Raw genomic sequence first — 24,491 nt, 5'->3', positions numbered from 1 at the left:
TTTATTTTAGTGCTGCTGCTTTTGTATCCCATTTGCGTCATTTTATTGATTTATTGTTATTTTAATGATGTTGTAAGTTGCCTGAGGGCTTCTGTCAACAGGCAGGGCACACATATTTTAAATAAAGAAATGCTAAGTTTTAAATGCTAAGAAATGCCCATCACCTTTCACTGACAAAGCAATGTCCACTCTTGTATCAATATTCCACCAGCCTTATTGTTAATAAGAAAGGGTGGCTGAAGCATAACTAAAACTGAACACGCACGCACTCGCGCACACGCATACACACACAATTTTGTGAAAGCAAAAGGCATTTTTCTGCCACTTTGATAGGTAGGTGGGACAATTTGGGGACTGGAATCGATCATTTGCTGTAAGAAATTTGCTCGGAGGTTTGAGGAGAAAGTCGCTCGTATTCACTCAGAACTTGACCCCACAATTATCACAGAGTCTGGGGAGGCGTCCAGCGCTCTGTCTGGTTGTGTCTTCTGGGATCAGTTTCAGTTGTTGCAGCCTGACGATGTGGACAAGACGCTTGAATCGGTCCGTCCCACCACATGTAAGCTTGACCCTAGCCCATTTTGGCTAATACGATCTAACAGAGGTGGATTGGCTGGGTGGGTCCAGGGGGTGGTGAATGCTTCCCTCCATCAGGGGGTGGTGCCTGCCACCTTGAAAGAGGCTGTAGTGTGCCCTCTCCTGAAAAGGACCTCCCTGGACCCCGAGGTATGTGAGAACTATGGCCACATCATTAATATCCCCTTTGGGGGCAAGGTGCTTGAGCATGTGGTGGCTGGGCAGCTTCAGACGTTCTTGGAGGAAGCTGATTATCTGGACCCATTTCAGTCTGCTTTCAGGCCAGGGTACGGCACTGAAAAGGCCTTGGTTGCTCCAACGACCTATTCTGGGTGAAAGACAGGGGAGTGCTACCCTGTTGATCTTCCTGGATCTCTCAGCAGCTTTCAATACCATTGATCATGGCTTTCAATACCGCAGTATCTTACTGGATCAGCTCTGTGAGATGGGAGCTGCGGGAACTGTGCTACAGTGGTTCCGCTCCTAAATGCAAGGCCAATTCCAGAGAGTGGTATTGGGGGATTCCTGTTCTACCCCATGGGTATTAAGCCGTGGGGTGCCACAGGGTTCTATACTATCCCCCATGCTGTTCAACATCTATATGAAGCAGTTGGGTGAGATCATTAGAGGTTTTGGGGTGGAGTCTCACCAGTACACTGATGATGCTCAGCTCTACTTCTCCTTGTCATTGGAGTCAGCTGGGGCGGTGAAGGTGCTGGACCAGTGCCTGGATGCTGTAATGGGCTGGACGAGGGCCAATAAACTGAACCTGAATCCTGACAAGACGGAAGCTCTGTGGATTGGTGTTTCCCAAGTCTGGGAACTGGGTAAGCGACCTGTCCTGGATGGGGTTGCACTCCCCTTGAAAGAGCAGGTGCGCACCTTGGGAGTACTCCTAGATCCCTCTCTGCTCCACCTCAGAGCCCCAGGTGGACTCCATGGCCTGGAGTACTTGGGGCCAGCTTTGGATGATCTGCCAGCTATGGCCTTTCCTGGATAGGGACAGCCTAGCCACAGTAGTGCATGCGCTGGTAACTTCCCGATTAGACTACTGCAATTCACCTTACAGGGAGCTGCCCTTGAAGACAACTCAGAAGCTGCAGCTAGTGCGAAATGCAGCAGCTAGACTGCTCACTAAAACATCTTATGAAAATCATATAAGACCTGTTTTAAAGGGATTGCGCTGGCTGCCAATAGGCTTCCAGTCGGAATGCAAAGTTTTAGTGATGACATTTCAAGCCTTACGGAGCTTGGGACCTCAATATTTGAGGGAGCGCCTCTCCCTATATATGCTTGCCTGAGGATTGAGATTTGTTGGAGGAGCATCCAACCCTACTCTGCATACCACCAGTGCGAGACTTATGCTATGGTGGGATGTGGGAGAGCGCCTTCTCTGCTGTGGCACCCCGGTTGTGGAATACACTCCCCTTGGAGGCCCAATTGGAGCAGACACTGGTTTCATTTCGGCACCTAGTTAAAACATGGCTTTTTACCAAAGCCTTTGAAGGCTAATTGGATTCCCTGCATTTGTATACCATTTTAACTGTTTTATTGTTTCAGATTTTAAATTGGTATTGTTGTTCAGTCGTTCAGTCGTGTCCGACTCTTCGTGACCCCATGGACCATAGCATGCCAGGCCTTCCTGTCCTGCGGTCTCTCCCGGAGTGTGCTCAAGTCCATATTCATTGCATCGGTGATGCTATCTAGCTTAATTATTTACTATGTTTTTAGCTATTTAAATTATTTATTGTTTACACTGTTTAAATTGATTTTATCTATACACCACCCTGAGATCCTAGTGGTATAGGGTGGGATGCTAATGTTTTAAATAAATACATACATACAATTTTGGTGAAGTTGGAGGTTGGCACTTACCTTAGCTACTGTACAAGATGTCTGAGGGCTGCTCTTCCTTCCAAACTTTTTAAAAATGAAGATTCACGTGTCTCTCCCACGTCTCACCAGCTTCCTCGAATGCCTATGGGAGGATGTTACCGCACGATACCCTCTCATGGGCATTCCAGGGAGCACAGCCGGTTGAGAAGGCTGCAGAAACGAGCCGCGCCAGGCTTTGTTTTTTTGAACTTTAAGGGAAGAATATTCCTCAGCCACCTCATACAGTTATTAAGGTAAACAGCAACCACACTCACCCCCACGCAATCCTCCTGAAAGGGCCAACAAAATTCCCCCACCCCAACCCCAATATTCAGGGGCCATTTCTTCCCTCCCCTACCCCAAGAACGGACCCAAATAAAATGGCAGAAAGTATCAGTTCAGTACTATAGCATATCAAAGTCGTCCCAGTCCAGGATTTGAGGGAGGGGGGTTCTTGGGCATTAAGTGGGGGGGCTGTCCTGAGTGGACGCCACCACTGTCCATTCATTTTCATGCTTCCTCTGGGCCCAGAGTAAGAGGGTGATGTCAGTAGAAGCTCCCACTCTGTCTTCTCATTCCTGCCGTTGCTGCCTCTCTCAAGCCCATTCAGACATTACCCACAAATGCAGTTAACTTGGTGAGAGGGGGAGAAAAGGGCCACCCCCACTGGCCCCGCCCACATTTTTTTATTTATTTTATTTATTTAAAATATTTCTTAGTTGCCTTTCAGGGCAGAAGCCCTACCAAGCCAGCTTACAGCAACAAATATATCAATCCTAAACAGCTACAGGGGATCCTGAATGCAGAGAGTAGCCTCTCCTCTTCCAATGCGTGCCGTGGAGGGCACCCACCCGCACCCTCACACGAGGTTACTTGTGTGTAGGGATAACCTCTGAAGGGGACTTCCGAAAAGGCCAATAAACAGGCAGTGGCAACATGGAGGAGAGCATGGCCAGAGCACCTCAGCAATTGGCAGAGGGCATAAGAACATAAGAAGAGTCATGGAGGATGAGACCAAGGGTCCATCCTGCCCAGCACTCTGTTCACACAGTGTCCAACCAGTTGTTGATAGAAACCCACAAGCAGGACATGAGTGCAACAGCACCATTCTGCCCATGTTCCCCAGCAACTGGTGTACATAGCAGGATTGATAAAAATCAATTAAAAAAAAATAAAATGATTTGTTTAATATACGTCGGATTTTGAATTTTTCTGAAAACAATTAGTAAAAAAGAGCCTAACTCTAAAGAGCCTAAAAAAGAGCCTAAAGATATCATAAATACTAATTATACAACTTCTAATTATATTCTATGAATATGTTAACAACAGTTTATGGAGATTGGATATAACTTGATCGGTCCTATTCTGCACTGTGTGTGTGGTGTACAGAAGTGCATGGTCTCTCTCTCTCTCTCTCGGCCTTGCCTTTCTCTGAGTCCAAAGACAGAGAAGGTGAAAGGATAGAGAATTTGGGTAGATGGAGTTAGGGATAGCAGAGAATTCCGCCACGGATCTTGGTGACCCCTGAAACCCGTGGCGGAACCAAGCCCCCCGCCCCCCCACCCCGCGAAAGGCACGCGAAATGGAGCACTCACCTGCTGCCGTTCGCGCTGCTCTGCAAATGGCGGCCGCATCTGCGGCCGCCATTCGCTTCACCATTTTAGCCGTGATAGGCTACGTAAAGATTTACGTAGCCTATCACGGCTAATGCAGGGACGCCATTTGCATCCCTGCGGAGGCTGTGATAGGCTACGTAAATATTTACGTAGCCTATCATGGCAAAAAAAAAAGGGGGAATGCAAATGGGGGCCACCGTAGCTGCCGCCATTTGCATTCCTTTTTTTTTTTGCTGTGATAGGCTATGTAAATATTTACGTAGCCTATCACGGCAAAAAAAAAAAGGGACGCAAATGGTGGCGGCTACGGCGGCAGCCATTTGCATCCCTGCGCAGCCCAGCAGCGGCCGGATGTCGCTGTGGGCTGCCCCAGCCGGACGCTACGCGGAGTCGCCATGGAGCGGAGCCAGCCGTCAAAGATTTCAGGGGGAGAGATGAAGCGCCTCCTCCCCCACAGATGTACGAAACGAAACAGGTAAGTCGTTTCGTACATCCCTAGATGGAGTAGATCTGAAAAAGGAGGAGGGCTCTGGATAGAAACGCAAGGAATAGGGGACGGGAATAGAAGGCGAAACCAAAAGTGAAGACAACACACTCATGCCCTCCTTAGGAAACTTCCACGTATCGCCCACTGTGTACCTACCTTCTAATGAAACCTACATCTCTGAATATATATTAAGGTTATATTAAACAATAAAATGTACTTCTACTAAAAAAAATGATGATTAAATAGAATCTTCCTCGCTAGTGATTTAAACTGTGGTTTAAATCATTAAAATTGAGTCCTTCAGAGAAGCAGCTTAAATCAATTTGATTTAAACCAAATCAAGCCTGGTACATAGGCATAATGCCTTTGATGCTGGAGGTAGCATACAGCTATCAGGACTAGTAGCCATTGATAGCCTTCTCCTCCAGGAACTCCTCCTTTCAAAGCCATTCAAATTGGTGGCCATCACTACGTCCTAAGGTAGCAAATTCCATAGTTTAACTATGCATAGGCCAGAGATGTAGAAACCAGGCCCACGGGGCTAAATAAGGACCTCCTGAGGTCCCCAGAGGGCCACACCCCTTTCCCAGGCCCCACCCTCTTTCACCCAACCACCGATTCTTTGGAGGTTTCCCAGCATTTGTGGCGTTTCCCCCCCCCCATTCTGAAAGGTCAAAATGCCTCTCCGAAGGCTCAATTACTAGCAAGCATAAGATGGTATTTTTAGTATTTTGGCTCCACCCTTTTTGCCTTTGGCCCCACCTACCACTGTAATGCGGCCCTCGAGAGCTTCCGAATCCAGCCCTCGGGCTGAAGGAAGTCCTGAACCCCTGGCGTAGGCCTTGGCAGATGCTGAACTATGCAGAACCCTGACATCTACTCTGAACAAGGGTAGCCTGCCAGTCAACTGACCAGTTAAGTATGGTCAACTGTCTGCCTTCGATTTGATTGCGGTCAAATATTGTCAAGTATTCTAAGAATGCCACTGAGTAGGTGGAAGTTTACTGTTTTTGAACACGTCATTATGAAGTTATTCATTATACCATATTGCGAAAATCTAGCACGACTTATAGAAAACCAAGCAGGGAAGCAAAGCTTCTCCCACTGGCCGCTTCCTATAACTGCAGGCATTGAAACGGGAACATAAGCAATCATCAGCGCCACAGGACACTGCCTAGCAGGCTCGCCCTCTCCCAGCGGGAACGGCTATAGAGGCTTTGGGCATGACACACCTCAACTGCTCACACCCAGCAAGAAGACTACCAAAGACTATCAGAATTTTCCCTTTATGCACATCAGCAGTTAACTCCAGGCATGAGCCAAGACTGAGGCAGAAGAGAACTCTGACAGGGCCTCTTTCAAGTCACACTGGTAAAGCATGGATTAAAGAGCCCTTTGCCTGTATCTTTCCCTTATGCAGGAGTCACTTTATGGAGCCTCTGCTGCAATTCATGCTAGTAGGTTAGGGGCTGAAGAGCCCTTTGCCTGGGTCTTTCCACTATGCAAGAGCTGCTGTATGGAGCCTCTGCTCTAATTCACGCTACTAGGCTAGGGATTAAAGAAACCTTTGCCTGGGTCTTTCCCTTATGCAGGAGTCACTTTGTGGAGCCTCTGCTGCAATTCATGCTAGTAGGTTAGGGGCTGAAGAGCCCTTTGCCTGGGTCTTTCCACTATGCAAGAGCTGCTGTATGGAGCCTCTGCTCTAATTCACGCTAGCAGGCTAGGGATTAAAGAAACCTTTGCCTGGGTCTTTCCCTTATGCAGGAGCCACTTTGTTTAGCCTCTGCTGCAATTCATACAAGTAGGTTAGGGGCTAAAGAGCCCTTTGCCTGGGTCTTTCCACTATGCAAGAGCTGCTGTATGGAGCCTCTGCTCTAATTCACGCTAGCAGGCTAGGGATTAAAGAAACCTTTGCCTGGGTCTTTCCCTTATGCAGGAGCCACTTTGTTTAGCCTCTGCTGCAATTCATACAAGTAGGTTAGGGGCTAAAGAGCCCTTTGCCTGGGTCTTTCCACTATGCAAGAGCTGCTGTATGGAGCCTCTGCTCTAATTCACGCTAGCAGGCTAGGGATTAAAGAAACCTTTGCCTGGGTCTTTCCCTTATGCAGGAGCCACTTTGTTTAGCCTCTGCTGCAATTCATACAAGTAGGTTAGGGGCTAAAGAGCCCTTTGCCTGGGTCTTTCCACTATGCAAGAGCTGCTGTATGGAGCCTCTGCTCTAATTCACGCTAGCAGGCTAGGGATTAAAGAAACCTTTGCCTGGGTCTTTCCCTTATGCAGGAGTCACTTTGTTTAGCCTCTGCTGCAATTCATACAAGTAGGTTAGGGGCTAAAGAGCCCTTTGCCTGGGTCTTTCCACTATGCAAGAGCTGCTGTATGGAGCCTCTGCTCTAATTCACGCTAGCAGGCTAGGGATTAAAGAAACCTTTGCCTGGGTCTTTCCCTTATGCAGGAGCCACTTTGTTTAGCCTCTGCTGCAATTCATACAAGTAGGTTAGGGGCTAAAGAGCCCTTTGCCTGGGTCTTTCCACTATGCAAGAGCTGCTGTATGGAGCCTCTGCTCTAATTCACGCTAGCAGGCTAGGGATTAAAGAAACCTTTGCCTGGGTCTTTCCCTTATCTGGGACTGAAAGAGTGTGTGGAGGTACTAGCTCCAGCCCTTCAGTCTTTGCTCAGTTCAAAACATGCCCTCTCTGAAAAATAAGTTCAAACAGGGCTGCATTTTATTTTGCGTTATAGGTCTGTTTCCTTCTATTCAGCGAGAGAGTAAGTTCGTAATGCATACGTCTGAGTGTGCTTATCCTGCCTTGTTGATGGGAGTTGGACCAGATGACCTTTGCAGTCCCCTTCCATCCTAAACTTCTGACTCAACGGCTCTTGCTTAATTCATTGCCACTCCCCCCCCCGCAAAAAAAAATCTGCTATGCTATAGCAAATAATGCGGACTAGGGAGACCTGGATTCAAATCTTCCACTCAGCCGTGGAGTTCACTGAAGGCGTTGGGCCTGACACCACCTTTCAGACTCACTTACCTCACAGGGCTGTTGTAATGATAAAAGAGTATTCCACCCACCATGTGTGTACCCCCCCCCCGGCTCCTTGTACAAAAGATGGGATTCGAATTTGATAGACCACATTAGAATCCCATAAATAATTATCAATCAATATCACAAGCAGGCAATGCACACTTAATAATCTGGGCAGGCTGGCGAATTAAAACGACGCTATGCAACAACCCTTCTGTAGCAAAGGGGAAATTTTCTAAAGCAAAAGGAAAACCACACCTCAAATTTATTTCTTTTATTTATTACGTTTATATCCCGCCTTTCCTCCAAGGAGCCCAAGGCAGCATGCATGATCCTCCTCCTCTCCATTTTACCCTCACAACAACCCTGTGAGGAAGGTTTGGGTGAGAGTCAATGATTGGCCCAAAAAGACACACAGTGAGGTTCATGGCTGAGTGGGGACTAGAACCCAGATTTCCTGAGTCCTAGTCCAGACCTCTAACCACTACACTACACTGGCATGTTGGATGACATCTTTATTTCCCTGCTAATGCCGCTATGTATCATCTCTAAAAGTTTTGTTATGCAGATCTTCCTTTAAAGAAATGGGGACAACATACAAGGTATTGCTCCCTGCTCTTTTTGTTTTGATCTTCACAACAACCTTGCTAGGTAAGGCTGCTCAGAGAAAGTGACTGGCTCAAAGTCAGCCGTAAACTTTGCAGCTGAAAGAGGATTTCAATTTGGGTCCGCCACATCAAAGTCCAGGACTCTTGCCTCTACACCACACTGGCTAACTACTTTCCATGCTAACGTTTTGGTGCGTCTTCTCCAATAGAGAAGGGGGCTGAGCTTTTGCAGGAAATAATGTGGACAAGGGAGACCTGGATTCAAATCTTCCACTCGGGGGGGGGGGGAGCTGAGCTTTTGCAGGAAAAGAAGCAGCCGCTCTCCAGTCAGCTGTTACTGAACCGTTAAGCATTTCTCCCCTTCTAAATTTGGTAGAGCTCTCTCTTTGCAATCTCTTCTATCTTTGCCAGGAGCAAACTGAAAAAATAATTCATAAAGTTGGGGAGATGGAGGGGAGAAAGAGAAAAATGCTTTTGCTAAACACAGACGGAACTTTAAAGGCCTTGTGCCTGTGGAGAATATTCCTGGATTGAAGCTGGTTTAGATATTTTGACAGAACAGCAACCCTACACAACCACGTTTTATTGCAATGAAAGGAACAAGCGACCCAGCAAAGAGAGTGTGGATTTCCTCCAGCAGTGTCTTTTCAACTAAGTAAGCCAAGGTATGTCTGGGTGCTGCGTATTTATTTCTTGATTCTGCCTTCATGTTCCTTACCCTTGCATTTATTTTAATTGGATCTGGGACCAAGAGAATCACGGCTCCCCACACCTTGGATCCTCCTGACAACAAAGCGGAAGGCACAAAGAAATAACCCCACCAGGAATGGAGAAAGAAAGAAAGAAAGAAAGAAAGCCATAAAAGCAGGCAACGGTGCTATTCTCTAGACAGGTTTTGTGGATAGTTGAAGAAAACGGTCCGATTTATTACACACATACACACTTGCTCACTCTTTTTAAAATCACAAGACATCCCTAGGCTACAATCCTATATACATGCATTTACCTGGGAGAAAGCCCCACTGAACTCGTGCTTAAGGCTGGGCTGCAGAAGTGAAAAAAGATCCCCAAACCCAACCCAGACTGAAAATGCAAGCCATAGCAAGTTTGCACCTTTTAAGTCAACAACACTGACCACCAACAGCAGCATCTGGAAAACCGTTACTTGATGTTTGTTAAGAGGGTTTGTTTCTCCCACCCCACCCCTCTCCTTTCTAATGTAGGGGGTTTTTTTGGGGGGGAGCTATAAGCAGCACTCGCAAGACCTTTTCTTAATCCTCTGGACAGTGGCTGTTAAAATCATTACCTGCGGAAGCTTCATGGGGTCTCTTCTGCCTCCTACCCAACCAAGGGCTGCTGGGGGAGGATGGCTGGCGGCGGCTGTATGCGCCCCCCCCACCCAAAATCTTCCCTTTCCCTGCCAAGAAAAGGAGTTTTTAAAAAAGGCTGCAATGATTCTCTCTCTCTCTCTCTCTCTCTCTCTCTCACCTGGTAACAAGAGAGACCCATTGAAGATATCTGAGCTTACTTCCAAGTATTGGATTGCACTATGACACCCCAATCCTAGCCACATTTAACTAGGGAGTACAAACCACTGATTTCAATGCGGGGGGGGGGGTATTTCCGAGCGGAGCATGCCTAACTCATTTCCCAACCCGGTGCGTAATTTCTGTATGGGGAGAGAGACGTTAGCTGACCCTCTAAAGTCTGTCTGGAAACGCTCTCCTCCCACGCTCATCTGTAAAATCTTCCCTCCCCCTCCGAGAGTGAAGAAGTCTGTTTATTCAGCGATGGGGGGGAGCACTCTGCACCTGCTCAGAGGCAGTGTCATCTACTCCTGGCATGCGCCCGGATTGCGAGCTCTGGCGTGGCAAAGCAATGCCAAGGATGAGGGGGCCATGCACAAATTCAGTCCGGTCCTGTCCGCCGTCCCCACCCAACCCAGTGCGTCCGGACCTATGGAGGGCACCGGTTCACAGCGATCAATCGTGACTGATATATAGATCTCTCGCTCTCGCTCTCTCTGTCTCTCTCGATCTCTCTCTCATACCGAGTTAAGCCTGGGGAGCTCCTGTTACAGTCACCGCTCCAAGCATTTCCCCCTCGCCCGATTCCCGCGGGGAATCTCCGGTAAATGAATTTCTCTCGCTCCCCTCCAGGAGCCGCAGCCGACCGTCTCCTCCGACACCTCCACATCCCCGGGAAAAAAAAAACCCGCCACCCCCAGCGCGCTCTGCAGCCCCGCGAAGGGGCTACAAAAGCAAGGCGCCGCTCTCCAGCTCTTTCGCTCCCCGGGACGCCGCAGGAGAGGTCGCCAAGAAGCAGCGGCTGATTCTCAGCGCCTCTCTCCCTCTCTCCCCCTCCCCACTTTTGCGAGGCAGACACGCGTTTCGCCTCTGCTCTTTTGCATGCATGCAGCAACCCGCCACCACCACCCCCCCCGCCTCCAAAGCACACGAGACGCGTTTTCCCCCACCACCCCCAACCCCTCGCCAGCGATCGCTGCTCCGGAGCGCTTAGCAAACGGCAGGTGAAAATCCGCTCTCAATATATTCCCCTGCCATGCCTCCCGCCCCGGGCGGCACCTAAAAATCCCGGCCAGGCTTCCGATCGCGTTTGAAACAACCGGCGCCCAGCTCGAAGAAGCGCAACCGCCCCCCAAAGAAATCTACCAAGTAGCAGCAGCCTCTGCACCTTGCGTTGTAAACATTATTATTATTTAAAATATTTAAAAAAAAAAAAAAACATGGGATCCCGTTTGCAAAGAGCAGCACACACGCGGCCAGCGAAAGATCTGACTGCAGGGCACAGCCAGGAAGCAAGAGACTCAGATGCCCAGGCAAACTGCTTCCCCCCGCTTTTTTTAGGGGAGGGAGCGTCCTTGGTTCGTTCCCAGGAAACAGAGAGGGGAACACGACAGGCGAATAGTCAGGAACTTTCCTCTCCCTTTTTTTTTTTGCAACCCCCCCCCCCCCATCAATGCAAACAGAGCAAACCCTCCACGCGGGAGACGAGGCGCTCCGGGGTGGCCGCGGGTCTGCAGCGCTTCCCACGCTCGCGCAAGCGGTTTTGCAAACGGGGGCAACTTTGCCACGGCGGCCAGAAAGCTCGAGCAGGCGCGGAGGGAGGGAGAAAGTTTCTTATCCGCCACCTCTTGGCCCTTGGCCCCATTTCGGATTCTGCCCTCCTCCGCGCACGCAAGCCCGCCATGAAGCTGGGCGAATTCGAATGCGGCGCGAACCTCTGTGTTTTTTATTTATTTGTTTTAAAAAATAAATCACACACCCTTCCAGCCGGCAGATCAGCTCCGGAGCTTCGCGGCTTCCTTTCTGCATAAGGTATCCATGGATGGGGGGGGGGGGGCGGACACGGATGCCGGGATCCAGCCGCCGCCGTTGTTATCCCCTTCCCGGCGCAGCGTGCCGAGCGGGACTGGTGCCGAGCGGAGACGCGCGCTCGGTAGCAACTCCTGACTCGGGGAGGGGAGGGGAAAAGGGGGCGATTCCCAACCCGCCGCGCCGATCACAGCGCAGCCTACCGGGAGGCAGGGGGAGTGGGCAGCTCCAGCCGTCGCCAGCGCTTGGAGGAGCCGCGTTTTTTTCTCCCCCCCCCCCGCCCCGATCAGAGGAAGAAAGAAAGCGAGAGAGCGCGCCAGGCACGCTGGAGAAACGTTCTCTTCCTCTCCCCACCGACGCCAGAGAGAGAGACGGATCCGCACATACGTCTTGCACAGACACTGTGCAGACCAGCCTACTCAGAGCGGGGGGGGGGGGGGACACACGCCTCTCTTCCCCGCGTCCCCGCCAAAGCTTGGCTTCTCCTCTGCCCCCTCTTGTTCTTTTAAAAAAAAGCGCATGGCAGCCCATTCGGTGGATTTTTTGGGATGAAATCCCACGTGAGGCCTACTTAGAGTAGACCCATTGAAATGGATGGGATTTGGGTTTTCCTCGCAGCTGGCCGAAGCCCCATTCATCTCGACGAGTCCACGCTTAAGTGGGATTTCACCCGTGGTGCCCGCAAGGGTCCTCGCCACGCGTGGCTGGGTATAAGAGCCATTGAACTCAATAGGTCTGGCTTCAGAGCAAGGAGGGGCGCGCCTAGGTCATTTTCGTTCATGGGGGGGGGGGGTCCGTTAGCTCCCTCTCCCCCACTCCAGCCTCCATTCCATGCTTTAAAATAGTTCTGGGTTCCTGGTGTGTAGAACAACAAGCCTCATTGGAAAGAGAGAGAAAATACTCTCTGAGCATGTGCAGCTTGCATTTGAAACTCACTTCGGTCATAGCACTGGCATGACTGGGGGGGGGAGCTGTTTCCTGTTTCCTTCTGCTGCTCTGAAGCCTCATCACCTGCTGCTCCCTGGGTGGTCATCAGGACTCTGGCCGCATGGTCCTGCCCCAGCTGCAGCACTGCTTATTTTGTATTTATGTTTTATTATTACATTTATGTTCTGCCTTTTCCTCTCTTCCAAAGAACCCACGGTGGTTTACGTGGTCCTCCTCTCCACTTTCTCCTCACAACAACCCTGTGAAGTAGATTAGGCCGAGAGTCAGTGACTGGCCCAAAGTCACCCCGTGGGTTTCATGGCCGAGTGGGGCCTAGAACCCAGATTTCCCGAGTCTACTACTCTAACCACTACGCCACACTGGCTCTTCAAGTAAGCATTCCAAGGATTCCACAGCAGCCCTTTTGATTTTTTATTCTGTCCCTTCCAAGCAGCTCATCTGTGGTCCTTCTCTCTCCCTCACGCCCCGCCATGATAGTCAAGCGGGCAAACTATGGCTTGTACTCTTGGCCTCCAAGGCAAGAATTGCAAGCCACCGTCAAACTGTGGTTTGCCAATTTGAAATTAACAATCAACTATGGCTTGCTGCAAAAGGGAGGAAGCTGGGGCACAGAAGGTGGGGGGATGGAGTCCGTGAGCCTGTGGTTCACTCATGAGAACCAAGCCGTAGTGGGGTGCTGGAGGCTATTCTTGGCTGACCTTCTTGGTTGACCAGATATTTGAAAATGGATCCTCCTATCACACACTGTGAGACTTAAAAGTCACTACCTCTCAGTCTAGCCTACCTTGAAGGGTTGTTGTGAGGATAAAATGGGACCAAAAAAACTATATACGTTTCCCTGGGTGTTTTTGTTTTATTTATTTATTGCATTTCTATACAGGCCATTAGCTAAAGCTCTTTGGGCATTTCACAAAACAAAATTTAAAACCATAAAATACAATAACATAGTAAAACATAATATAACAACTCTGTAAGTTCAAAATAGAATAAAATCAAAGAAAAACCAAGATAAAAGCCAGCAGTAGTACAAACACATGGATGATATTCTGGAGGTGACGGACTCGACCTTGGGGGAGCTGGGGGTGGCGACGGCCAACAGGAAGCTCTGGCGTGGGCTGGTCCATGAAGTCACGAAGAGTCGGAAGCAACTGAACGAATAAACAACACAATAAAAAGGTAAAGGTGTCCCCAACCAGTCGTGTCCGACTCTAGGGTGCGGTGCTCATCCCCGTTTCTAAGCCGAAGAGCCAGCGCTGTCCAAAGACGCTTCCGTGGTCATGTGGCCGGTATGACTGAACACCGAAGTGCACGGAACGCTGTTACCTTTCCCGCCGAAGCGGTACCTATTTATCTACTTGCAATTTCTTGCTTTCGAACTGCTAGGTTGGCAGAAGCTGGGACTGAAGACAGGAGCTCACTCCGTCACACAGCACTCGGGTCTCGAACCGCTGACCTGCCGACCTTCCAGTCTGCAGTACAGCATCTTAACCACTAAGCCACCGTGGCCCCATTAAAACAATACAATACAAACACCTTAAATATAAAGGTCTTCTCCTGGGGGTCTTTTTGACCACAGCGTAGGCACCAAGTGAGCCTCTCTGGAGAGAGCATTCCACAATAGAGATGCCACCACTGAAAAGGCCCTCTCGTTAAAAGCCACCCACCTCACCTCCTCATCTCATTCGGTGGGAGTATGCAGAAAAAGACCTCTGAGGAGATCTTAGCATCCATCCGGGCAGGTAATATATAGAAGGAGACAATGTTTTGAAGGAAGGACGTGATGCAAATGTGATGGAATGACTGCAGGTGTGTATCCTAGATTGATCTTTAATTGGGAACTGGAAACGTGATGAAATGTAAACAAGAGGGAGACAGGAAGTGACATTGAGACTCTCAGTTGCATCCATGCTATGCAGAATGCCTAATGATAGATGCAGGGCAAAGGAAGAGGGGGGGAAAGAAAGGTAAGAAGAGGTAATGAGGGATGGGCATGGGGTAAACCTCACAAGTAGTCTGACATTCAGTTCTTATTAGTTGTTACTGAAAGATGGAACAATTTGTTTGAAGCATTCCAGGAGGGGCATCGTGAAAAGCAATGATGTGGACAGGACCAAATTCAGATCAACCACTTCAGGGACAAATACTTTATACATTGTCCTTCTGGAATACATTCCTCACATATTGCTAAAACTATAGGACAGCCATAGCATTTTGTTCCCTTACACACAGAGCATGCAAAGGCGGAACAGCATCTCTGAGCATGTGCAAAGTGCTTTCATGTCACCCCACTGTGCAACCACAACCCAGATCTCTTGGATTAGGGAAAGGGAGGCTTGAGACCAGAAGGTATGATTATCAAGCAGGCTTGAACATTCCTTTTAGAAATTATGATGCTAAATGAAGTGCGGAGCAAGCATCTCGCTTTCATGAGTACTGAACAAGTTCGTTCTATGCATCATGTGACGGAGACCTCCGGGAATGCATCCAGCCAGGACTGGCAATTCTCCTGGATGGTTGCCAGCTCCAGTTTATGCTGACTGATCCTTGTACTGGGTAAGAATTGGACTCTTTTGCTAAGAAAAGTAATTTGTTCCTATGTCGTCATTCTCTATAGTATTTTCTCCCGATCTGCCCTTTATGACGTCTCTTCTCAATTTATCTTTAAAAAATTCTCTTTTTAAAATAATTATATACTTTGGCTTTCTTGGGATTGAAGTAGAATGGAAATAGTTATTTGCAGCAAACTTTGAAACCAGCAATTTGAATAGAATTTATACGATTACGTTTAATGCACCACCAGCTTTCTTCTGTGTCGCTCCCAAATTGTACAATGCACTCCCTCCAGAATTACAATTGGCCCCCGCTCCCTTGACTTCTGAAAAGGTGTTCAGAAGACACATATCTTTAACTTAGCTTTTAAAATTATTTTTAGTACGTTATTATTCTAATGGTTTTATTAATGCTTTTTGTTTTTATGCATTCATTGTTTTATTTTGGATTGCTTTATGCCACTCTGGGAATTTTTTTGGCAAAAAGGCCAGAGGAGGGGGAGGGGGAGGAGGAGGAGGAGGAGGAGGAGAAGAAGAAGTAGAAACATAAGCATTTCCTAAGCAAAGACGTACTGAAATTGTGTTGTTGTTTTTCAAATTAGAAAACAGAAACCGAGCTTTCGTTTTCTGTCATTTTAATTCTCCTACAGTCAGTTGTGAGATAACACCGTTGTGTGGATCAAATAGGGCATATAACGCTGTGGATAGTGTGACTATGAGAAATGTCAGAAATTTGGTAAATGTTGACACTTACTGGTGATTATTATGATTTGTTTTAGGATGCACACTGGGAAATGTTAGAAATGTTTGTGTCATGAGGCTCGTTTTTGGCATTTAAGCCCAGTGGCATGGGAAATGTCATTTACTGGTAAACACTGGCTATACATATGACATGTGGACATTTACTGGTAACTGTCAACATTTTATTGTTCACACTGGAATTTCCTGACATTTCCATCTCAGTGTCTTGAAAACGTACCCATAAAGTCCTATGAAGACTTTATGGAAACCAAGTACTTTGAGGAACAGTTGAAAGAGCTGATGATATTTAGCCTGGAGAAGAGAAGATTAAGGGGGGACATGAGAGTTGTCTTCAGATATCTGAAGAATTGTCATGCAGAAAATGGAGCAGACATGTTCTTCATGGCTCCAGAAGGCAGGAGTAGAACTGATGGATGGAAATTGCAAGTTAGATGATTCTGGCTAAACATTGGGAGAAATAAATTACCTAATGGTAAGAGCTGTTCAACCGTGGAAGATTCTGACCATCTCAGAAGATGGTCGGCTGTCCTTTGTTGGTGGGATTTAAACAGGCTGGATAGCATCTGTCATGGATGCTGTAGTTCAAACATAGATTCCTGCACTGAGCAGAGGGCTGCACTAGATGACCTCTAAGATGCCTTCTGCCCAGTGGAGGTTGGTGGTTCCGATGTCAGTGGAGGGGGGGAATCTGCTCCAGGTTTCAGTCAGAACTCTAAAGGAGCTATCCAAGGCACCTGACTGGTTCTGACTGAAACCCGGAGCAGATTCACCACCCCGTTGGGGCCAACAGCCTCCACTACTTCTGCCTCTATCGTTTTTTGCAATGCCAACATTCACCACCTTTCTGACACTTACTGTAACACATTTATTTATTTAGATCTTTATTACAAGATGTGGCTCCATTTGGCCTCATTCCTCTCCCTTCCATTCTGTAAGCAGTTCAAAAAAGGTCACCCCCCATTTACCTCTCAATATATTAGCTTCTGGCTTCTAGGAAAGACAAGCTAGGGCGCGCACACTCAGACACACACACACATACACACACCCATCACCAGGCGGCTTCAGCGAGAGAGCTATGCTGAGATGGAAAAGCTTTGTTGTAGCAAGCACACTGCGTAAAAGCAGCCAGGCAGAAAGGTAGGTAGTAAGATTATGTTAGCTACAGACATCCCACTGAAAAGAAAGTGAGAGCGCTGCAACATCTTCAACGTAATTGAAGGCAAAGGCTTTCCTGTATCTCCAGTACCATTCAGGTCCTGCAGGACTATCGGGAGACAGGCAACAAATAAAGTAAAACGAAGTCAAGATGTTCACAGCAAATCCAGACAATCATTTGGAAAGTGCAAAACCCAGTAGAGGGAAAGACTTCTAGAGATCCCCTGCAGGCAGTAGTTCCTCTATTTTACCAGAGTAATTCTGTGGCAGCATGTGAAGGCATTATGGAATATGGGAACATTGTCACTATTTTTTACTATATAACAAATATACCGATGATTTTAGGCACGTTCATTTCCTCCTTCCTCTTCTTTAGGCATGGTGCCTAGTTACAGTTGTGGCAGCTACCAAGCTATCCTTTATCTTGGAAGCAATGGTGCGCGCATGCGCGCGCGCACACACACACACACACACAGAATCATAGAATAGTAGGGTTGGAAGGGGCCTACAAGGCCATCGAGTCCAACACCCTGCTCAATGCAGGAATCCAAGTCAGAGCATCCCCGATAGATGGCTGTCCAGCCTCGTCTTGAATGCCTCCAGTGTGGGAGAGCCCACCACCTCCCTAGGGAATGGGTTCCATTGTCGTATTGCTCAAACAGTCAGGAAGTTTCTCCTGATGTTCAGCCGGAATCTGGCTTCCTGTCACTTGAGCCCGTTATTCTGTGTCCTGCACTCTGGGGTGATCGAGAAGAGATCCTGGCCTTATCTAAGCCAGGTTCTTCTTTTGCTTGAAAAACACACACATGCAAGCAGGAAAAGTCTGCAACCAAAATGTTTGTCAACAATGTTGATTACAAGGAGTATTTTTCATCACACTCAGTTTTCATTTCCTAGCTTCATGGTAGCATCCAAGTAAAGTATCGCCTGATATTTCTCACCTATTCAGAGACATCTCGTTTGGATAGTCTCATCATATAGTTCAGTCACTGGAGCCCTGCTCAGATGTTCTTCCTCCACAGAGAATTTAAAGTCATGTAGGGGGTGCAGGGGGGCACATGCCTTAGGAAGGCAGCCCCCTCTCGCTACCTTCCCAAATTGAGGAAGAATGCCTGAAGGGGGCTTGTACGTATGTTCAGCCAAATGACCCTGTTCAGGCATATTACCTGAGCAGGCCTGAGGTGGCACCAGGCTTAGCTGTATTTGGGTGGAGTCAACAGTTTCCGGTTGTGGTTCTTGTTCAGAAGTCCTAATAAAGTTCTTGATAGGGGTGTTCTGTAAGCCTTCCTTGACACATCCTGCAGCTTTTATTTAATGTCTTGGGGCCACAGTTGACTCCACATTTTGTGTGTGTTTTGTTTCTATAGGGCAAAACGATATTATGTAGAAGCCCCTGCTCAATTTGTACCTTCACATCCCCCCCCCCCAAGTGCCACGGGGTGGTTATCCCCTATCCACTAAGGGAAAACTGAACAGTGCCTTGGGTTCAGAGTCTAGATCAGGGGTTTCCAAAGTTGTGCCCATGGGCACCATGGTACCCACAGCGGCCTCGAATGGCACCCACAAAGCTATCCACTCCCTGCCCTTTCAAAACTTTATTTTTAATTACAAAAAACTTTGAAAATGTTAGGGTGCCAGTTTCCCCTTCCTGTTCCTGATCCATTGTTCAGCAGGTGGGAAGAGGAGGAAGGAGCTGCTTCCTGGCCCCACACAATCTTCCATCCACACAGACCCTTTTCCCTTTGCTCTCTGTCTCTCTCCCTAGCATTGCTATTTCTTGCCACCTAACCCCTTTCCTTGTGATTTCTCTCCCTTCCCTTTCCCTAGCCATCGTCTTTCTCCCCTTTTCTAGCCCCTAGCCTTGCTATTTCTCTCCCACTCACCCCTTTATCTTGCTGTTTCTCTCCACTTCCCGCTCTAGCCTTGCTATTGCTCTCCCTTCTGCCCATTTGACTAGCTATTTCCCCCCTCCTTCCCAACCTCCAGCCTCGCTATTTCTCTCTCCCCACAAACACATATCTTTTGACTAGCTGGGCCCCTATAGCACTCTTATGTGACTAGCCACATCCTCCATCTTGCAGTCGTGCCCACAACAGTTTATCAAATTCTCAAATATGCCCATGGGTCAAAAAGTTGGGGAGCCCTAAACTAGGTTGATCCTCTCCCTTCGCTCCTTCCGTCGTGAGAGAGAGATTATGATGGGACCTGATGGATCCCAGCTGCTAATACAATCTTGGGATGGGTGAATCTGTCAGGTTCACTTTCTCCTGCATTCAGTTTTCTATCTCTCTATCTATCTTAAGTCATCTCCACCAGCCAGATTCAATAAGTGCAGCTATTCCTAGCATGGAGAACACCATGATGCAATTGCTTGCCAGATAGCTGTTAAAGATGAGGAGCATGTCCAAAGAAAAAAAAAAGAGATGGTGACCATAATTCAGCTCAAACATGGTTGAATACACAGGAATTCAAACCCAGGCTTTTAAGAGCAAAGCACTCAAAGCCCTGAGCCTAGATGGACAAATCTTTCATTTTCTCCCACATTCCCTTTTTTGTTTTAATCTCAAGTCCTTTTTGTCCCAAATATGGAGAACTTTGCGAATTTAGGTAAATTCTGATCAAAATCAACCTGAAACAAAATTCTCACCTATCCCTAGAGAGAGACTAACAATGGAATCTGTGAATCAAATCCAACATAAGTCCTACTTAGAGTAGTTCCGTTGAAATGAAAGCAATGGGGTTTCAGTCATGACTAACTGAAATCCCATTCATTTCAGTGGGTCTACTTTAAGTAGGATTTATGTTGGATTTTACCCTGTAAGTCCCATGCCGTTCAACGGGGCTGACTTCCTAGTAAGTATGTTTAGGCTTGCAGCCTAAAACCTCTGCCATAAGCAAACTTGCTTACGAGTAAGCCATTATCACATTGGCTGGGAATTCTGGAAGTTGTACTCCAACACATCTGGAGGGTACCAGGTTGGGGAAGTCTGCAGTAGGATTACAGCTAATGATCTTCACAGCGGGAAAAATATTGAAAGCTCTACAAGGTAATTGTACACCTCCTTTGGTCTGACCCCTTCAGATGTTTCTGTGGTCTACAGATATACTCACTAAGATCTCTCCCTCCTTCTCAATGTGCAGTATTCTTAGATAGGTACGGATTATAAATGCTATTAGTAGGAGTAGTTAATTCAGTTTTCCTCATTAATCAATCCCCCTGGCCCTGTAATGATTTTCTCTTTTTTTTGGTTGCTCTCCTCTGGACTGTCTCCAGCAGAGAGCGAGTTCTGTTGATTAGCAGCAGCACTCTGTATGCCTATGGGATATGTTCATTTCCAGATCTCTGTCTACTCCAGTAGAATCATCAATAAGCACTTTTTAAGATGACAGTACAGTAATATAGTTAAGCATTGCAGGTTGAGGAATATTGAAGGCTTTTTTTCAGGAATAAGAGAAATCTTTGGGGGAAACCCTTTGGAGACTAACCACTGGGCAAGCCTATACCACATGAGAGCCAATTTAAAGATTCAAGTGGCAGCTGTTGTTCGGTGATAAGCTGTTTGTGGTAAGCAATGGTGTAGTGTAAAGGCAGCAGGGTGATGTTATCTGTCAGAGTGCCAGGGTAACAGAGAGAGCAATCTTATGGCCCCTAGACATTGTCTGAGGGGTCATAGGATAGTAAGGATTCCCCCCTCTGAGGTTGGAGACAGCAGACTTGGAGATTGTTCGACTATATTTACATACCATTCCAGAACGTTTGTTTTTTTTAATGGTCCAGAAGTCTGCAGAATATGTGTGATTCAGAAGATACTAGTCTGCTGTGGAATCTATGGGTCAAATTTATAGGAATCTGAACTCATTTGAATCTGTTTCGGATTTCTCCAACATCCCTAGTGGGGTATGGGGGCACAGTAAAGGCCTCTGTTTAAGATCTTAGAGTAGGGGAAAGCACATTTGGAGACAACTGGTCCTCCAGCTATCCCAGTCCCAAGGGCTTGAAAGGTCTGAAGCACTTTGAATTGAACCCAGCACTTTGAATTGAACCCAGACATGAACAGGGAGCCACTGCAGTTGGGCAACCTCAACTGTAATATCACTGTGACACCCTATCCCAGTTAACAGCCTTACAGCTGTATTTTGAACCATCTTCAAAGGCAGCCCTATTTATAGTGCTTTCCAAAAGTCTAAGCTGGAGATTTTCGGGGCCTTCTTTGCTGTGGCACCCCGGTTGTGGAATGCCCTTCCCTTGGAGGCCCGATTGGCACAGACATTGGTCTCATTTCAGCGCCAAGTAAGAACATGGCTTTTCACCAAAGGCTTTGGGGGCTAAATGAGGTATTTAAATTATTTATTGTTTTATACTTTTAAATTGATTTTATCTGTATGCCGCCCTGAGATCTTAATGATACAGGGTGGGATAGAAATATTAGAAATAAATAAATAAATGTGCAGACTGTAAAATCTGCTCCATCTGTGTTTCGCGGATTGTCAGGTGCCTTTCATTCCATTGCCCACCCATTGACGGAATCATTTTTGTTTGTTTGTTTCCAAATTTGCACGAACTTGCTCAGTTGTGCACAAATTTGCACATGTGAAAATGCACAGTTTCCACCAAAATGCACATTTTCACGCTTTAGCCTATGGGGAAATGCTCTTTCTTGACTATTTTTCAAATTAAAAAATCATATTTTTCTATAACATAATTTGCAGAAACTTTGGGAAAGTTAGAAAGCTGGTCTGCAGCTCCATGGAATCTGCCCAACAGGGGGAAAGCAGATCCACTGCAGCATCCGTGGGTCAGAATCAAGAAAATCCGAATTAATTTGGTTTCTTTGTGGATTTCTCTGACATTATCATTTGTATGTTGCAACTTAGTTGTGCTTAGGCATGGCACAGGCTTCTATTCCATCCAGGAATCTGGTGGAACCCCCCCTGCCTGCACCCCTGATCCCCGCTCACCGAGCCCCTCCCCCTCTCATCCTCTGCCCACGCTCAGCAAGCGGCCTGCACCAGTGGCCTTGTCAAGCTCTGCGGTCACCATTTTTTGAAAAATGAATTGGTGATCGCAAAAATGCACAATTTTTGCATGCACAAAATGCTAATTTCTGCGAGTGCACACATTTGCACATGCAAAGATGTGCATTTTCCGAATGCACATATTTACATATGCACAGAAATGACTTTTACATGGAAAAATATTTTGCATGTGCATATTTTTGCACATGCAAAAATATGCACATTCACAAAAATACATATTTTGCACCTACAAAAATATGCACATTTTTGCAAATGCCATTTTATTTTTCAAAAAATGGTGACTGCAGAGCTCGAGGCCACTGGGGTGAGTGTGGGCTGCTTGTCAAGCGTGAAAAGGGCTCGAGCGCAGTCCGGGGACCAGGGGCAGGGGCTGGGTGGGCAACCGGAGAACCCAGACGAGGGTGGGTTTACACATCCCTAGTTGTGCTTCTGACAGTTTATGTGAGCAATTGATTAATGTGAGCAATGCAATGTGAAGAGAGACAACCCAGACAATCTAGCACAGGGGGCTCCAACACAGCACCCATGGGGACCTCTGACAGTGCCTATGAAGCATTCCCCTCCCTGCCCCCTTGAAAGAAATTCTTTTAAATAAAGTCTTGGAAAATGTTAGGGTCTTCTTTCTCTCCCTTTCTAGCCTCTGTCTTCTTTCTCTCCCTTTCTAGCCTCTAGCCTTGCTCTTTCTCTCCCCGCTACCCCTTTACCATGCCATTTCCCTCTTCCTCCTGGCCTCTAGTTTCGCTGTTTCTCTCCCCACCTCTCTACCTTGCTGTTTTCCCCCTCCCAGCCTCTAGCCTTGCTTTTTCTCTCTCCTCTGACCCTTTGCCTTGCTATTCCCCCCCCTCAGCCTTTAGCTTCACTATTTCTCCCGCCGCCCATCTCTTTAGCTCACTTTTGACTAGGCAGGCCCCCATGAGAGCCATTATGTGACTTGTCCATTATCCCACTTCCCACAGTGGTCATTCAGATACCCATAGCCTCCCAACAATGGGTATTCAGAATAGGGATGTACGAATCCCTTACCTTGTTCCGGTGGCAGCATCCGCTGGGGGGGGAGGCACTCCGTCCCTCCCCCTGGAATCCTCGAGAGGGGGGAGGCGATCCAGTCCTCCCCCCCGGAATCCTTGATGGCCAGTTCTGCTTCACGGCGGCTCCTCAGAGCAGCTGGCCAGGCCAGGGCCGTCCGCAGCTGGATTTCTGGCCACGGTCTGGCTGCTGGGTAAACAAAAAACATCGGCGTATGCAAATGGCAGCGGCTATGGCCACCGCCATTTGTGTTCCTTATTTTTTGCCGTGTTAGTCTACGTAAATATTTACGTAGACTATTACGGCAAAAATAAAGGGGAATGCAAATAGCGTAGTGGGTGCTATTTGCATCCCTTTTTGATTCCCCGTTTTAGCCTATGCAAATATTTACGTAGGCTAAAACGGCGAATCAAAAAGGGATGCAAATAGCGCCCGCTACGCTATTTGTGTTCCCCTTTCTTTTCGCCGTAATAGTCTACATAAATATTTATGTAGACTAAGACGGTGAAAAATAAGGAACGCAAATGGCGGCGGCCATAGCCGCCGCCATTTGCGTACACATTATTGTTTTTGTTTTAACCGGGATGTAAGTCTTTATGTAGCCTATCACGTCTCTGTAAAAAAAAAAAAAACCCCAAACAACCAGACTGCAAATGGCGGCGGTGGCAGCTGGTCGGAAGACCAGCCACTGCCGGAACCACCACCACCCGGAACATCCGCCCCAGGTAAGTCTCGTCCCGGGGGGATCCACGGGGGGTGGGGGGCAGGCCGTTCCGCCACGGATTTCGGGGGTCTGAATTCACTGGCATTCGGCCTCACCGACATCCGTGGCGGAATTCTCTGACATCCCTAATTCAGAAGCATGGTGCCCCTGATCCTGGAGGTTGTATTTATTCATTTCTATGATTGATTGATTGATGACTTTTATATGCCACCCAATGACACAGGCTATCTAGATGGCTTACAGTACAGTAAAAAGCAATTCAATACAAAACTAAAAGCATATATATGAAGGCACCAACAAAAGATAAAATAAATACACCCCAGCAGCACCAGAAAATTCACAGATCTTGAAACTCCAAAAACATAATCTTACGATTCCAAGATGTAAATGTCTGGAAAAACAGAAAAGGTGGGTGCTAGTTGAGTCTCTCTTAGCAGGGAATTCCATAGCTGGGGTGCCCTTCAGTTACACAAAAGATGCTCTTTCTAGTAACCAGTGGTGTAGCGGAGGCAGGGCTCACAGGGACGAAGCCTGGCACTTTTTCATGAGCAGGGACTGTGATGTCATCTGCTACCCCCCTCAGAATTCCCTGTTCCATGTGAGCTTAGCTGCAGTCCTCACTGTAGCTGTGAGGGGAATGAATTTTCCAAGCAACAATATATTGTTCCATGTTGGAATGCAAAGTCTTTGGGAGGACTTGGTCTGGAATGGGCAATTAAGACCTATTCGCTTTACCAAAGACGTGCTCCTGGTGGAGATAAAAACTC

At 47.5% G+C, this 24,491-nt stretch overlaps 1 protein-coding gene across 1 annotated transcript in view; it reads right to left on the bottom strand.

The window, feature by feature from the left end:
* Window positions 1-11,664, bottom strand: part of LOC146349390 (protocadherin Fat 3-like) — a 376,964-nt gene extending 365,300 nt beyond the window's left edge. Inside the window, exon 1 of the mRNA XM_084842565.1 lies at window positions 11,474-11,664. The gene's annotated coding sequence lies outside the window, so the exon portion shown is untranslated. The remainder of the gene's footprint in view (window positions 1-11,473) is intronic.
* Between the last annotated feature and the right edge of the window lie 12,827 nt (window positions 11,665-24,491).

The sequence above is a fragment of the Heloderma suspectum genome, chromosome 3 (genome assembly GCF_057233095.1).
Source record: "Heloderma suspectum isolate Gila_16-S chromosome 3, 16-S_ref, whole genome shotgun sequence".
Classification (NCBI taxonomy): Eukaryota; Metazoa; Chordata; class Lepidosauria; order Squamata; family Helodermatidae; genus Heloderma; species Heloderma suspectum.
This window is presented reverse-complemented; position numbering and strand designations above follow the sequence as displayed.